Source organism: Pristiophorus japonicus, chromosome 9, assembly GCF_044704955.1.
Source record: "Pristiophorus japonicus isolate sPriJap1 chromosome 9, sPriJap1.hap1, whole genome shotgun sequence".
In the NCBI taxonomy this organism is placed as follows: domain Eukaryota; kingdom Metazoa; phylum Chordata; class Chondrichthyes; family Pristiophoridae; genus Pristiophorus; species Pristiophorus japonicus.
Genome location: NC_091985.1, coordinates 194093011 through 194110886, shown reverse-complemented (window position 1 = coordinate 194110886; position 17876 = coordinate 194093011).

Genomic DNA, 17876 nt, shown 5'->3' with positions numbered 1-17876 from the left:
TCACATGGTTTTGCCTCAGAAAGGCAGGGAAGCATTCATACGCGACATACATAGTACCCACCCAGGCATAGTAATGATGAAAGCTATAGCCAGGTCCCATGTGTGGTGGCCCGGCATCGACTCAGATTTGGAGTCTTGCGTGTGCCAATGCAACACTTGCTCCCAACTGAGCAATACACCCAGGGAGGCACCGCTAAGTTTATGGTCATGGCCCTCCAAACCGTGGTCTAGGACCCACGTTGACTTCGCTGGCCCGTTGCTAGGCAAAATATCCTTGGTTGCTGTAATGTCCTTACACACTACTATAAATTCACACGAGGCACATTCTGCAGGCAAGGTCACTCTGTGATCCGAACCTTTATTCACAGGACCAAGAAGTGATGACCCTGCGTGGGACCTCCCTTTATATACCTGGGTGACCAGGTGAGGAGTGTCTCCCACAAGTTCACCCACTGTGGTCAAGGTGTGCACTTCTTAGGTGTATACAGTGTACAGTGTTGTTACATGAAGGTTACAGTTACATGAAGGTTACATACATGACATCACCTCCCCCCCCCCCCCCCACCCAACGTCTTTGGATCAAAGATTGAGTCTTTTAGGCGGTCGACGGTCCCTCGTGGAGTGCCGCAGTTGGGGCTCTGGTTGTTGAGCCTTGACATGCATCTCTGTCCCCTGTGGTGATTCTGGCTTGTCCGGGCTGGCCGCAGGGACTGTACATGCTGCTGAATGTTCTTGTTGCTCGTTCACTGGCAGTGGTGTGGGCAACATCTCATGATCTTCCTCAGGTTCCTTTTTTTTACTTGGTCCAGATGCTTGCGGCATATCTGTCCATTGTTGAGTCTGACCACTATGACCCTATTCCCCTCTTTGCCAATTACAGTACCCTCAAGCCATTTGGGCCCCAAAGCCTGATTAAGAACAAATACAGGGTCATCGATTTCTATACATCTCCCCTTTGAGTTACGGTCATGGCACTCATTTTGGGACTGGTGCTTGCCCTCAACAATGTCTGACAGGACAGGATGAATGGGGGACAGCTGAGTTTTAAATGTACGTTTCATGAGTAGTTCTACGGGCGGGACCCCCGTGAGCGAATGCGGTCGGGACCTATAGGACAGCAGGAGGCGCGATAGGCGGTACTGAAGGGAGGGTCCTTGAATCCGGAGCATGCCCTGTTTTATGATTTGGACCGCACGTTCCGCCTGGCCATTGGAAGCCGGCTTCAACGGTGCTGTCCTGACATGTTTGATGCCATTACCCGACATGAACTCCCAGAATTCATAGCTAGTGAAACACAGACCGTTGTCGCTAACCAGAATCTCCGGCAAGCTGTGGGTCGCAAAGACCGCACACAGACTCTCCACAGTGGTGGTATCGTGCACGAATTCAATATGATGCACTCGATCTATTTCGAGTACGCATCAACCACAATGAGGAGCATTTTTCCCATGAACGGGCCTGCGTAGTCTATGTGAATACGTGACTATGGCCTGGTGGGCCAGGGCCACAGGCTGAGTGGGGCCTCCCTGGGGGCATTACCCAGTTGAGCACACGTCGTGCACCTGCGAACACAGTGTTCCAGATCTGCATCAATTCCCGGCCACCATACATGTGACCGGGCAATGGCCTTCATCAGCACGATGCCTGGGTGCTCGCTGTAGAGTTCCCTGATGAATGCTTCCCTGCCCCTCTGGGGCATGACTACCCGGCTTCCCCATAGTAGGCAGCCGGCTTGGATGGAGAGCTCATCCAACCGTCGGTGAAACGGTCTGACCTCCTCGGGGCACGCCCCGTGTGCGGGCGCCCAATCCCCAGTCAGGACACATTTCTTAATCAAGGATAGGAGGGGATCTCTTCTGGTCCAGATTTTGATCTGGCGGGCTGTGATGGGGGAGCCCGCAGTGTCAAAGGCATCAACAGCCATGACCATCTCGGCGCTTTGCTCCGCTGCCCCCTCGGTGGTGACCAGTGGAAGCCTGCTGAGTGCGTCAGCGTAATTTTCGGTGCCTGGCCGGTGCCGTACGGTGTAGTCATACGCAGTCAGAGTGAGAGCCCATCGCTGTATGTGAGCTGACGCATTGGCATTGACAGCTTTGCTGTCTGACAACAGGGATGTTAATGGCTTGTGGTCTGTTTCTAACTCGAACCTCCTGCCAAAAAGGTACTGGTGCATCTTTTTCACCCCGGAGACACATGCGAGTGCTTCCTTTTCAACCGTCCCATATCCCCGTTCTGCTTGGGAGAGCGACCTGGAGGCATAAGCCACAGGTTGGAGTTGGCCCTCATCATTACTCTGCTGCAACGCGCACCCAACCCCATAGGATGATGCATCACATGTCAAAACCAATTTCTTACAGGGGTTGTACAGGGTCAACAACTTATTAGAACAAAGCAGGTTCCGCGCCCGCTTGAAAGCCCGTTCCTGACAGTCCCCCCAAAACCAATCGCAACCATTACACATGAGCACGTGTAGCGGCTCCAACAATGTGCTTAAATTTGGCAGAAAGTTCCCGAAATAGTTCAACAGTCCCAGAAATGAAAGCAACTCCGATGTATTGCCGGGCCTGGGCGCATGACGAAACGTCTCCGTTTTGGATTCGGTAGGCTGGATCCCGTCTGCGCCAACCCTCCTGCCCAAATACTCAACCTCTGGAGCCAAAAACACACACTTGGACTTCTTTAGTCGCAGGCCTACCCAGTCCAGTCGGCGTAGCACCTCCTCCAGGTTGTGGAGGTGTTCCTCGGTGTCTCGACCCGTGATAAGGATGTCGTCCTGAAATATGATTGTTCCAAGGATGGATTTGAGCAGGCTTTCCATGTTCCTTTGAAAGATAGCGGCCGCTGATCGAATGCCAAATGGATACCTGTTGTAGACAAACAGCCCCTTGTGTGTGGTGATGATGGTCAGTAGCTTGGATTCTTCAGCCAGTTCCTGGGTCATGTCGGCTGAAGTGAGGTCCAACTTGGTGAACAGCTTGCCGCCTGCCAGCGTGGCAAAAAGATCCTCCGCTCTCGGAAGCGGGTATTGGTCTTGTAGTGACGCTCAGTTGATGGTGGCCTTGTAGTCGCCACAGATCCTGACCGAGCCATCCGTTTTTAGGACAGGGACGATGGAGCTTGCCCAGTCACTGAATTCAATGGGTGAATTTATGCCCTCTCTTAGCAACCTGTCCAACTCACTTTCAATTTTCTCCTGCACCATATACGGCACAGCTCTGGCTTTGTGGTGCACTGGTCTGGCATCCGGGGTGATGCGAATCACTAATTTGGTACCTTTAAAAGTCCCGACACCAGGTTGGAATAGTGACTCAATTTCTGTAGGACCTGTGAGCATGAACTTCGCTCCACAGATGAAATGGCATGCACATCCCTCCATTTCCAGTTCATCTTACTAGCCAGTTCCTTTCCAAAAGCGCAGGACCATTTCCCAGGACAGTCCAGAGTGGCAGCCGATTCTCTGATCCATTATGTGTGACCACCAATATTGCACTGCCTAGCACTGGGATGATCTCTTTGGTGTATGTCCGTAATTGTGTGTCAATGTGTTCCAGTTTGGGTCTGCTAGCTCTGAGTGGCCATAGTTTCTCAAATTGTTGGACACTCATAAGTGACTGGCTGGCCCCTGTGTCCAGCTCCATGCGTACAGGAATGCCGTTTAATAGGACTTTCATCATCATAGGTGGCGTTTTGGTATATGAGCTGTGGATGTTTGGCACATGAACCCACTGAACTTCAGGGTCCATTGCTTTGTCCCAAGCATGAACCTGCCTTGCAGACCCCTCTTCTGGTTCATCTGCCTCGTAAATTAGCCTCGCTGAGGGCTTCCTGCACATTCTGGCTAAATGTCCACTGAAGTTACAATTTCTACGGATAAATTGTTGAAACCTACAGGTTTTTGCAGCATGTCTGCCCCCGCACCTCCAGCATGAGCTGAGATCGTTGTGAACAAAAGGGCTGTTACCAGGCATTCCTCTCAGATTGTCTTTTTGATTACTCTTGAGCACTCTGTTTGTGGGTGTCAATGGCCCCATCCAGGGACGTATTGTCCCTTGTGATGGTGTAAATAACCGTTCAACCTGCCATTGTCTCTGTTGAAGACCCACTCTCGAGTCTGTTGCTGCCTGGGTAGTGTTGAATTGCCCTTGCCTGCCTGCCGGGTTCTGAGTCGCATTTGCAATGTTAACTCCCTGATCCATCGCCACGTTGGAAGCAGAGTTGAGTGCGTATACTATCTTGGTTTCCTCCTCCCCCACCATGAAGGTCTGAGCCATCAACGCCGCCACTTCCAAGGTCAAGTCCTTGGTCTCAATTAGCTTTCTGAAAATCACGGCATGACCAATGCCCTCAATAAATAAATCCCTTAACATCTCCCCCCTGCAGGCGTCTGTGAACTTACAGAGGCTGGCCAAGCGCCGAAGGTCTGCAACGAAGGTATGCTCTGTCCTTCCCGACGTCGGTGTGTATAGAATCGGTGTCGGGCCATGTGTATACTGCTCGCCGGTTTGAGGTGCTCACCGATCAGTTTGCTGAGCTCTTCAAAGTTCTTGTCCGCCGGCTTCTCGGGTGCGAGGTCTTTCATCAGCGCGTACATCTTAGGTCCACAGCTGGTCAGTAGATGCGCCCTTCGCTTGTCAGCTGCTGCATCTCCCAGCCAGTCCTTCGTGACAAAGCTCTGCTGGAGCCTCTCAATGAAATCGTCCCAGTCCTCACCAACACAGTACCGTTCCTCTGTGCTACCGGTGGCCATTCTCGTGAGTCATTGATTCCCGTTTCTTGTCGCCAAATGTAATGTCCTTACACACTACTATAAATTCACACGAGGCACATTCTGCAGGCAAGGTCACTCTGTGACCTGAACCTTTATTCACAGGACCAAGAAGTGCTGACCCTGTGTGGGACCTCCCTTTATATACCTGGATGACCATGTGAGGAGTGTCTCCCACAAGTTCACCCCCTGTGGTCAAGGTGTGCATTTCTTAGGTGTATACAGTATGCAGTGTTGTTACATGAAGGTTACAGTTACATGAAGGTTACATACATGACAGTTGCTGTGGATGCTTATTCAAAATGGATTGAGTGTGAAATGTTTGTCAGCACGTCCACTGCCACCATCAAAAACCTACGAGCAATGTTTGCCACACATGGCCTGCCTGATGTCCTTTTCAGCGACAACGGGCCGTGTTTCACCAGCGCTGAATTCAAGGAATTCATGACCAGCAATGGGATCAAGCACGGCACATCTGCCCCGTTCAAGCCCGCATCCAACGACCAGGCAGTCCAAATCATCAAGCAAAGCTTGAAAAGCGTGTCGGAATGCTCCCTGCAGACCCGCTTGTCCCGAGTCCTGCTCAGCTACCGCACTAGACCCCACTCACTCACCGGGGTTCCCCCAGCCGAGCTGCTCATGAAAAGGGCGCTCAAAACAAGGCTCTCTCTAGTCCACCCTGATCTCCATAATCACGTCGAGGGCAGGCAGCATCAACAAAAGAATGTACCCTGATCGCGCAAATTTGTCACGCGATATTGAAGTCAACGACCCTGTATTTGTACTCAACTATGGACATGGTTCCAAAATGGCTTGCTGTCATTGTCATTGCCAAAGAAGGGAGTAGGTTGTTTCAGTTCAAATTCACAGATGGTCCAACTTGCAGAAAACATTTGGACCAAACCATACTGCGATTCACAGACAGCCACGAGCAACCTGAAGAGGTCACGACCAACTTCGACCCTCCGACACACACACACACACACACAAGTGGCAACCGCCATCACGGTTGACCACGAAGCTGAACTCATCATTCCCCAGCAGCCCAGCAAGGCCAGCTGTGCAGCAGCTCAGCGAAAGCCCAACCAACTCACCTGCACCTGCATTTGTACCGAGACGATCGACGAGGGAGCGGAAAGCCCCAGATATTCTCATCCTGTAAATATTGACTTAGAGGGGTAGTGATGTTATGTATGCTACACTTTGTAATCAGCATTCTACCGCCACCAGGGGGCGTAATTGTTGGAGTCCCAAGGGATCCCAGCATCCCTTGCGAGCACTGCGTATAAGCAGGCCTCCCATGCTGTACCAGTACTCTGGAGTTAGAATAAAGAGACTAAGGTCACACTTACTCACGCCTACAGTGCTCTGTCACATTGCTTTATTCAAGACATAAATTTTCAATTGGGTATTTTCCCCTCAGTCTCCTTCCCTGTGTCATGTATCTTACATTATTATATATAACTGGATCCCAACATGCTATACATGACTCTAATAAGATATGAACTGTAACCACCAGCATACCTTACTACCGGGAGTGCACTTGCAAGAGACAGGTATAAAAGGACAGGTCTCAGCCATTCCAGAGCTGTGAATTAAAAGGTGCAGGTCCAGAGTGACCTTGACTTCACTACATGCCTCGTGTGAATCTGTACTGAGGGGACAGGACTTTATAGTAGCAACGGGTTACGGGATAAGAGAATCCACAGAATGGCGAACAACGGATCAGATGACAAGTACAATGCGGGAGACAATTGGGAGGACTTTATAGAAAGGCTCCAGCAAAGCTTTGTAACCAAAGACTGGTTAGGTGATGATACGGCAGACAAGAGAAGAGCTCATCTCTTGACCAGTTGTGGCTCGAAAACATACGCTTTAATGAAGGATCTGTTGGCACCTGAGAAACCAACAAGCAAGCTACTCACCACCATCAACACACATCGAGGCCTTTTCATGTACAATCGATGCCCATTCAGCATCAGGTCGGCAGCTGCCATATTCCAGCGCAGCATGGAGAGTCTGCTCAAGTCCATCCCGGGAACGGTTGTATTTCAAGACGACATACTTATCACGGGCAGGGACACCGACTCCCATCTCCGTAATTTGGAGGAAGTGCTAAAGTGGTTGGATCGGGTAGGCCTATGAGTCAAGAAATCCAAGTGCCTGTTTCTCGCACCCGAGGTTGAATTTTTGGGCAGAAGGATTGCCGCTGATGGAATCCGCCCAACAGAGTCCAAAACAGAAGCAATTCGCCTGGCACCCAGGCCCTGGAATGACTCAGAACTGCACGCCTTTCTCGGGCTACTCAATTACTTTGGGAACTTTATGCAGAACTTAAGCATGCTGCTGGAGCCTCTCCACATGCTACTCAGGAAGGGGTGTGATTGGTTTTAGTGGGACGCCCAGGAACGCGCCTTCAATAAGACACGCAACCTTCTGTGTTCCAACAGTGTTTTGACTTTCTTTGACCCAGGTAAAAAGCTAGTTCTCACATGTGATGCGTCAGTGTATGGGGTCGGGTGCGTTTTGCAACATATCAATAGTGCGGGCAAATTACAACCCATAGCTTCTGCCTCCAGGTCACTTTCGTGGGCGGAGCACGGGTACGGAATGGTAGAGAAGGAGGCGCTTGCGTGCATGTACGGTGTCAAAAAGATGCACCAATACCTTTTCGGGGCCAAGTTCGCATTAGAAACCGACCATAAGCCCCTCACGTCCCTCCTATCCAAGAGAAAGGCAATAAACGCCATGCCTCGGCGCGAATTCAACAGTGGGCACTCATGCTGGCGTCCTACGATTATACTATAAGGCACAGACCAGGCACAGACAACTGTGCCGACGCGCTCAGCAGGCTACCCCTGGCGACCACGGAAGGGTCTGACGAACAGGACTGTGAGATAGTCATGGCAATCAATGCCTTTGAGTCCACAGGTTCGCCCATGACGGCTCGCCAAATCAGAGCCTGGACGGCCAGCGACCCCACGTTATCCTTAGTAAAAAGATGTGTCCTAACCGGTAACTGGGCAGAGGCTCGCGATGCCTGCCCTGAGGAATTAAAACCCTTTCACAGGCGCATGCATGAGCTATCATTACAAGCAGACTGCCTGATGTGGGGCAGCTGAGTAGTCATGCCTCTGCGAGGCAGAGAGGCATTTGTCCGGGAGCTCCACCGCGACCACCCGGGGATTGTTCACATGAAGGCCATAGCCATATCCCACGTCTGGTGGCCTGGTATTGACGCGAACTTGGAGCTCTGCGTCCGAAGGTGCACCATTTCTGCCCAACTCAGCAATGCCCCCAGGGAGGCTCCACTGAGCCGCTGGCCCTGGCCTACCAAACCGTGGTCGCGGGTCCACATCGACTATGCGGGCCCATTCATGGGTGTTAGATCTCTTAATTCCCAATGAAATACGAACTCCGATTGTAGTTTCAATTTCTTTATTTTTGGCAGCTGTAAAAAGCTCTTGGCTTTAAGCCAGGTCTTTGTCCTTCTGAGACCACATGGTCAAAATGGCTGTACTTATACCTGGATCAATTTACAGAAAAGAACTCACCTTCTTTGACCTTATTGGCTCAATTAATAGTCTTTTAACCTTTTAATTGGCTCGCTACCCAAGGGTCCTAAAATGTCAAGTTGATTGATGACTTAATGCAACATGCTACCACTCACGTAGCATCTCTGACTTGTTGTCTGTGAATTTTCACAGCCTGTCTAAATGAGCCTGTTTGAATTCTCTATCAATCCCCCCTTTGATTCTTTCACAAACTGAATCATAAAATATCAGGTATCACTGGTTAAACATTCTACCAAATAATTTCATACATGTTAATAGAGTTTCCTTCCAAAATTTGTTGATGTGTTTCACCACATGTCCGGACTAGTAGCTTCCACACAAATTTACACCAACCCGAGTTCCATCGTGGCCACAATGGAAGTCTGGTTTTAGTAGGTTAATTAACCTTATTCCAATTTAATCCAAATCAATATCTTAATTCAACCAGTAAACAACCTTCCCTTAAGCATAACATACCCCTGTGCCACGTACAGACGGTCTGCTGGGACCTGCAAGGTGTCTCACCTGCGGGACAGCAGCTACAGCCGCCTGGTCGCAACAACATTTAATCAACATAAACAAACAATACAAAAGTAAAATAATTACAACAAATAGAATTAAACCTTCCACCAATGAAGTTCCTATTGAACCTAGCCATTCAGTGGCTCCACTCCACAAAGTGAATGGTGGGGGTTGCTTAAGTTTTTCTACCTCCTTTTGGATGTGCTCCGCTAAGTGGGTAATTTCTTCGGAGCTGTCTGGGATATATGTGAAACACTCAGTTCCGAGTAGGGTGCAAGTACCTCCCTTTTCAGCCAGGATGTAATCAAGGGCCAGTCTATTCTGTAGGGCTACTGTACGGATTGCTACCATTTCTGCATTGATTTTAACTAGGGCCTCTGAGGTATCATTGGCTACCCGTTCCACAACGGATGCCATGTTAATGGATTCCCTTGCCAGTCTGGCGGTCCCATACCTGGGGATCAGAATGGCAAAGAACCTTTCTGTTTCTATGATAGCTCTCTTAGGACGGTGTAAATGTTCCGACAGTGACTTTATATGATACATATATGGCACAATATAGGCTAAATAGCAGGATCCCGTCCAATTCTGGGGCAGCCAAGGGTAGGCCTTGTTGCCACACACCCAATAGGTGCCATTATAGGCAATGAATGTTAGCTGTTTCTTTGTCAGCAACACTCCGGGGCCTGTCCAGGCTTTTCCATCTGTTTTATTCAGAATCCCTGTTATGTTAAGAATTCCCACATCAGCCCAGTTTGGATGGTTCCGTGGCTTGATTATGTTATAATTCCAGGAGCAGTTACTATACCCCATATTTTGGCCTCCTTTGATGTTTCTAATCAGACAGACCGATTCCCCCGGTCTTCCTGTTCCCGTTGTATTAGTGATAACAAAAAATGGGGGCCGTTTGGAATTATTGTAGCACGGTTGGTATCCCCCTTCAAAGGTAGTCAGATTGTAACCTGCTGACTTCCATTTATGTGCCCAGTTTTCCGTACCCTGAAACGCATTGGCTGTTTTGTTTTGATTAATTATCCATTCAGCCATTTCCGAGATATTCAAGGGAACTGGCCTCAAGGGAATCCCTCCCTTTGAGTGAATAGGAATATGCGCACACACCCAACAACTAGAAATGTTACCTTGTTTGGCATAAATGTATGACATATATAAAAAGGTATTTATATGTAATTCCCTTGCTACCCTACTATTTCCCTTTGGTGCAGAAGGTCGGCTAGTAAGAAGTAGGCCTATGCCTAGAATACCTACAATCAATAATACAGTAAATTTATACATTTTCGCAAAAAGTAATTGTCCTTATTAGATTTCAGCTTCAGTTGCAGGTGCTCGTTTAACGTGTGAAGCGTGGATCCAGGCTTTCTTTCCTTGGACTTTAACAGCTGCCTGGGTGGTCAATAACAGTTGATAAGGTCCCTCTCATTTGGCACCCAAAGGTTCTTTATGCAACTTTTTCACATAGACCCAGACTCTCGGGATGATGTCGTGTCCTCCTTCAGGTGGATTACCCCAAGCTGCCAATACCTGTCGGGAAACAGAACTAATAGCATTGGTTAAGTTCTGACAGTATGATAACAAAGTGTCACTCATTAAGTGAACATCAGCTTTCCGTAAATCGATAGTTCCTGGCAGCGACATGGGTCTTCCTGTTATAATTTCAAATGGGCTTAGACCTGTAGTTCTGTTCGGGGTTGCGCTAATGCTACATAGCACTATTGGTAGTGCCTGGGGCCATGGTGTTCCTTCTTGGTGATATTTGGCAAGCCGTTGTTTCAGAGTTCGATTCATTCGTTCTACTTGTCCTGATGATTGTGGATGATAAGGACAGTGTAAATCCCACGTAATGTTCAATAACCTACAGACTTCTTGGCAGACAGCACCTGTGAAGTGTGTTCCCTGATCTGAGTCAATGCTATTCGGGACTCCCCATCGGGGAATGTAATCCTTACACAAGACCTTTGCAGTGTGATTAGCTGTGTGTCCTTCTGCTATTCGACATGCTTCTGACACAGCCCGTAACTCGGCCTGTTCTGACGTTCTTGAGGGTAAACATCCTTTTGCCACTACGTCATATAAGGTTGTAACTGCCCATCCTGCTTTTCTGGTACCATTGTCAACAAAGGAGGAACCATCTGTAAACAGGATGAGGTCTGGGTTGTGCAGAGGCTCCTCTGCTGCTAAGGCTGCTTCTTCTGTTTCTTTCAAAATCTCCACGCAGTCATGCTCTTCACATTCTCCCCCCTCTTGCTCCCTTGATTCTGACATCGGGAGCATAGTTGCGGGATTAACCAGGCTGGCCCGGAAGATATGGAGATTAGAAGCTTCCAAAACTGCTGTCCAGCGGGTCCATCTAGCTGCTGTCACCTGAGACATTCTATTCATAGACAGCAAAGCATGTACGGTGTGGGGACACTTGACAATCAGCTTTTGGTCGAGGACGAGACCCGCAGTGATCATTACCGTTCGACATGTAGCTTCCATGGCCCTTAGGCAACTTCCCCATCCGAGGGCTACCGCATCCAGTTTTGCCGAATAATAGCCAATAGGTCTTTGCCGATTCCCATGTTCTTGTGTCAGTATAGCTGTCATATATCCTTCTTTCTCATGGACAAACAGGGTAAATGGCTTACCACTGTCGAACCTCCGGTGCCAGAGGCACCGACCAAAATCCGTTGGCCATATCTATAACCGAGAAATATTTATGTTCCGGTTTGAGGGCATTAAAATGGTGGAGGGATCTGCGACCAAAGGAGCTTTTTGATCAATACACTGGTTAGCTTTCCTATAATCGACAGTCAAACGCCAAGTCTCATTAGATTTCTGTACCGGCCACATAGGGCTATTGGAGGGGCTATGCGTTTTAATAAGCACCCCTTGTTTCTCCAATTGCTGAATAACCGGTAAGATTCCCGCGATGGCAGTTGGACTGATGGGATACTGTTTAGTGCATGGAGGCTTGGTCCCGGTAAATGATGCAGGCTCCATCTGGAGTAGGCCACAATCGTTCTTATCTTTAGCCCATATCGGGTGTTCCTTCAATTCTTCTTTCTTCAAAGTTCTAATTGACCATGTCACCCGACCATCCTCGAAATGTAACGATGAATCTATTTGGATTAGAGCGTCCATTCCCAAAAGGGGTTGATCTACTGGGCCTACCCAGACCGGTGTGGTTAGTTCATGTGGACCCAGCCCTATAAGTATCGGTGTTGTCCTTTTAATTTCCATTTTATGGCCCCCAACTCCATAGGCTGTACGTGTCCTACCATCCAACGGCAAAAAGTCTCCATATTGTAGGGGTAAGCATGTTAATTCCGCCTCTGTGTCTAAAATACAGTCCACATCCTTATCGCCCACCCTCACAGTTATATATAGCCCATCTCCCCTTTGTTGTATTAGTGCGAGGAGGGGGGCCAGGGTGGGCTCTAATCGTTTTTTGCTATCCCAAGTAACTCCTTCTGTTGTTGTATTGTCAGTCGCTTAAATGCTTCTATGAGGTCGTTATCTTGTGACAAGCCTGGTTTGTTGGCTGAATTGTATCCCTGGCTGCGTCCTCTTCCCCAGCCACGACCTTTCTGTTTTGCCCTGCACGTCTTGGCCCAGTGACCTTCTTTCCCACAATAATGACATTTTACAGGCAATTTTCCTAATGACTGTTTATCGGAATCCTGGGATTTCCATCCCATAGCCTGTACAGCTCGGACTTTAGCTCCCATATCCTGGTCTAATTGGTTACATCGATCCATCAATGCTGCAAAGGTAGTTCCTCTACCTTCCCAGTCCTGTAACATTACCTTAAGCATTTTGGACAGTTCTGGCTTTAGACCTGCCACGAAAGCTGCTTTCAGGGGTCCAAACGCTTGTTCATCCATTTCCTCATCCGTATTATTCATACCCGAATGTTCTAGCCACGTGCATCTAAACCACTCGTCATACTCCAGGACCTCCTCTGTTCCTTTCTGTTGGCAGGCTGCAATTTTTCCCCAGTCTGTCTTAGCTGGACTGAAGGCTTGCAGCCAGTGTTTAATCGCCTCCCACCCTGCATCTAATTCTTGCTCATCCTGCCCCAAAGCTGCTTCTACCTTGTCGTGCAATTTTCTTCAATGTGTTTTTGGCACCGTTATGGTCAAAATTTGCACTCTGTCCCAGGGATGAAGTTGATATATATTTCTTAAGCGGTCCAATTGGTCCCACATTTTCACTCCCCCTTTCTTTGGATTGGGCAATTCCTTGGACCATTTATCAATTTTCTCTGGGTCTGCCGGAGCATGAACTAAGTATTCTCCATACACCCTTTTCCTCGTTTTTTTGGTTCCGCCTTCATCCGCAGTCTCTTCTGATTTGACTACAACTCGTCTTTTTTTAAACGGGGCAAAGCGCAACCCTAATTCTTCATCCTCCAACACTGTATTGTCGGAGGATTCAGAATCCGTATTTATTCCTCGGTCGTGTCTTCGGGTTTGTGCTTTTAATTTATCCAAACATGGGTACCCTGGGAATTGATCAATACATTTTCCTTTTCCTATTACTGTCTCTTGACCTAATGATTTTTTCCATTCTTTAATTTCACCTTTAAGATCTTTAACTTCCGCTTCCAGCTTTTCAAGTTCAAGCTTTTTCTGTCGCAGCTGTGCACAAACTGCTTGCAATTGATCCTTTGTACTGGTCAGTTCTCGATCATGTTGGGAACGCATTATAATTTCATTCCGGTTTCGGATCTTTCCCATAACGGCTAGGGACCATCTAGTTCGCTCTTTATTTTTCATACGGGTCGTTTTTCCCCAGACCTTTTTAATCTCGTCCAAGGACCTTTGTCCTTTGGAGGTTCCGTACTTTTGTTCGATCTTAATACAGGTTTTAGATAAATTGAATTGTTGCTCTATGTATTCTTTCAACTGTTCGAGAATTAAATCTAGCGAAACTTCAAGTGGTGCCTGCCCACCTTTAACAGTTGTAGCCAATTCTTTGCTCTTATCTCCTGCTGCCATAATACTGATTTCTTTACTGGGGTCTTGAGTCATTGGCTTTCCAGCCAATCAATAGGTCGGTGATTAATTAACTAACACACCGCCGAAGTTTAGACGTCTATGGGACCTCGAGCCGACTACCAACTGGAGGGTTCGCAAACTGGAGGCTTTCGGAATCGTGTAGAAGGAGAGGCGAATTTAGACTTTTGACCGAGGACTTTTTTATAAAGAGGAGTCCTTACCTCAATATATAGGTCCGATGTCCAAAATTCAGTTTCTTTCCTCAGCGATCGTGTTCGTGCCGCCAAAATTGTTGGATCTCTTAATTCCCAATGAAATACGAACTCCGATTGTAGTTTTAATTTCTTTATTTTTGGCAGCTGTAAAAAGCTCTTGGCTTTAAGCCAGGTCTTTGTCCTTCTGAGACCACATGGTCAAAATGGCTGTACTTATACCTGGATCAATTTACAGAAAAGAACTCACCTTCTTTGACCTTATTGGCTCAATTAATAGTCTTTTAACCTTTTAATTGGCTCGCTACCCAAGGGTCCTAAAATGTCAAGTTGATTGATGACTTAATGCAACATGCTACCACTCACGTAGCATCTCTGACTTGTTGTCTGTGAATTTTCACAGCCTGTCTAAATGCAGCCTGTTTGAATTCTCTATCAATCCCCCCTTTGATTCTTTCATAAACTGAATCATAAAACATCAGGTATCACTGGTTAAACATTCTACAAAATAATTTCATACATGTTAATATAGTTTCCTTCTAAAATTTGTTGATGTGTTTCGCCACATGTCCGGACTAGTAGCTTCCACACAAATTTACACCAACCCGCGTTCCATCGTGGCCACAATGGAAGTCTGGTTTTAGTAGGTTAATTAACCTTATTCCAATTTAATCCAAATCAATATCTTAATTCAACCAGTAATCAACCTTCACTTAAGCATAACATACCCCTGTGCCATGTACAGACGGTCTGCTGGGACCTGCAAGGTGTCTCACCTGCGGGACAGCAGCTACAGCCGCCTGTTCGCAACAACATTTAATCAACATAAACAAACAATATAAAAGTAAAATAATTACAACAAATAGAATTAAACCTTCCACCAATGAAGTTCCTATTGAACCTAGCCATTCAGTGGCTCCACTCCACAAAGTGAATGATGGGGGTTGCTTAAGTTTTTCTAACTCCTTTTGGATGTGCTCCGCTAAGTGGGTAATTTCTTCAGAGCTGCCTGGGATATACGTGCAACACTCAGTTCCGAGTAGGGTGCAAGTACCTCCCTTTTCAGCCAGGATGTAATCAAGGGCCAGTCTATTCTGTAGGGCTACTGTGCGGATTGCTACCATTTCTGCATTGATTTTAACTAGGGCCTCTGAGGTATCATTGGCTACCCGTTCCACAACGGATGCCATGTTAATGGATTCCCTTGCCAGTCTGGCGGTCCCATACCTGGGGATCAGAATGGCAAAGAACCTTTCTGTTTCTATGATAGCTCTCTTAGGACGGTGTAAATGTTCCGACAGTGACTTTATATGATACATATATGGCACAATATAGGCTAAATAGCAGGATCCCGTCCAATTCTGGGGCAGCCAAGGGTAGGCCTTGTTGCCACACACCCAATAGGTGCCATTATAGGCAATGAATGTTAGCTGTTTCTTTGTCAGCAACACTCCGGGGCCTGTCCAGGCTTTTCCATCTGTTTTATTCAGAATCCCTGTTATGTTAAGAATTCCCACATCAGCCCAGTTTGGATGGTTCCGTGGCTTGATTATGTTATAATTCCAGGAGCAGTTACTATACCCCATATTTTGGCCTCCTTTGATGTTTCTAATCAGACAGACCGATTCCCCCGGTCTTCCTGTTCCCGTTGTATTAGTGATAACAAAAAATGGGGGCCGTTTGGAATTATTGTAGCACGGTTGGTATCCCCCTTCAAAGGTAGTCAGATTGTAACCTGCTGACTTCCATTTATGTGCCCAGTTTTCCGTACCCTGAAACGCATTGGCTGTTTTGTTTTGATTAATTATCCATTCAGCCATTTCCGAGATATTCAAGGGAACTGGCCTCAAGGGAATCCCTCCCTTTGAGTGAATAGGAATATGCGCACACACCCAACAACTAGAAATGTTACCTTGTTTGGCATAAATGTATGACATATATAAAAAGGTATTTATATGTAATTCCCTTGCTACCCTACTATTTCCCTTTGGTGCAGAAGGTCGGCTAGTAAGAAGTAGGCCTATGCCTAGAATACCTACAATCAATAATACAGTAAATTTATACATTTTCGCAAAAAGTAATTGTCCTTATTAGATTTCAGCTTCAGTTGCAGGTGCTCGTTTAACGTGTGAAGCGTGGATCCAGGCTTTCTTTCCTTGGACTTTAACAGCTGCCTGGGTGGTCAATAACACTTGATAAGGTCCCTCTCATTTGGCACCCAAAGGTTCTTTATGCAACTTTTTCACATAGACCCAGACTCCCGGGATGATGTCGTGTCCTCCTTCAGGTGGATTACCCCAAGCTGCCAATACCTGTCGGGAAACAGAACTAATAGCATTGGTTAAGTTCTGACAGTATGATAACAAAGTGTCACTCATTAAGTGAACATCAGCTTTCCGTAAATCGATAGTTCCTGGCAGCGACATGGGTCTTCCTGTTATAATTTCAAATGGGCTTAGACCTGTAGTTCTGTTCGGGGTTGCGCTAATGCTACATAGCACTATTGGTAGTGCCTGGGGCCATGGTGTTCCTTCTTGGTGATATTTGGCAAGCCGTTGTTTCAGAGTTCGATTCATTCGTTCTACTTGTCCTGATGATTGTGGATGATAAGGACAGTGTAAATCCCACGTAATGTTCAATAACCTACAGACTTCTTGGCAGACAGCACCTGTGAAGTGTGTTCCCTGATCTGAGTCAATGCTATTCGGGACTCCCCATCGGGGAATGTAATCCTTACACAAGACCTTTGCAGTGTGATTAGCTGTGTGTCCTTCTGCTATTCGACATGCTTCTGACACAGCCCGTAACTCGGCCTGTTCTGACGTTCTTGAGGGTAAACATCCTTTTGCCACTACGTCATATAAGGTTGTAACTGCCCATCCTGCTTTTCTGGTACCATTGTCAACAAAGGAGGAACCATCTGTAAACAGGATGAGGTCTGGGTTGTGCAGAGGCTCCTCTGCTGCTAAGGCTGCTTCTTCTGTTTCTTTCAAAATCTCCACGCAGTCATGCTCTTCACATTCTCCCCCCTCTTGCTCCCTTGATTCTGACATCGGGAGCATAGTTGCGGGATTAACCAGGCTGGCCCGGAAGATATGGAGATTAGAAGCTTCCAAAACTGCTGTCCAGCGGGTCCATCTAGCTGCTGTCACCTGAGACATTCTATTCATAGACAGCAAAGCATGTACGGTGTGGGGACACTTGACAATCAGCTTTTGGTCGAGGACGAGACCCGCAGTGATCATTACCGTTCGACATGTAGCTTCCATGGCCCTTAGGCAACTTCCCCATCCGAGGGCTACCGCATCCAGTTTTGCCGAATAATAGCCAATAGGTCTTTGCCGATTCCCATGTTCTTGTGTCAGTATAGCTGTCATATATCCTTCTTTCTCATGGACAAACAGGGTAAATGGCTTACCACTGTCGAACCTCCGGTGCCAGAGGCACCGACCAAAATCCGTTGGCCATATCTATAACCGAGAAATATTTATGTTCCGGTTTGAGGGCATTAAAATGGTGGAGGGATCTGCGACCAAAGGAGCTTTTTGATCAATACACTGGTTAGCTTTCCTATAATCGACAGTCAAACGCCAAGTCTCATTAGATTTCTGTACCGGCCACATAGGGCTATTGGAGGGGCTATGCGTTTTAATAAGCACCCCTTGTTTCTCCAATTGCTGAATAACCGGTAAGATTCCCGCGATGGCAGTTGGACTGATGGGATACTGTTTAGTGCATGGAGGCTTGGTCCCGGTAAATGATGCAGGCTCCATCTGGAGTAGGCCACAATCGTTCTTATCTTTAGCCCATATCGGGTGTTCCT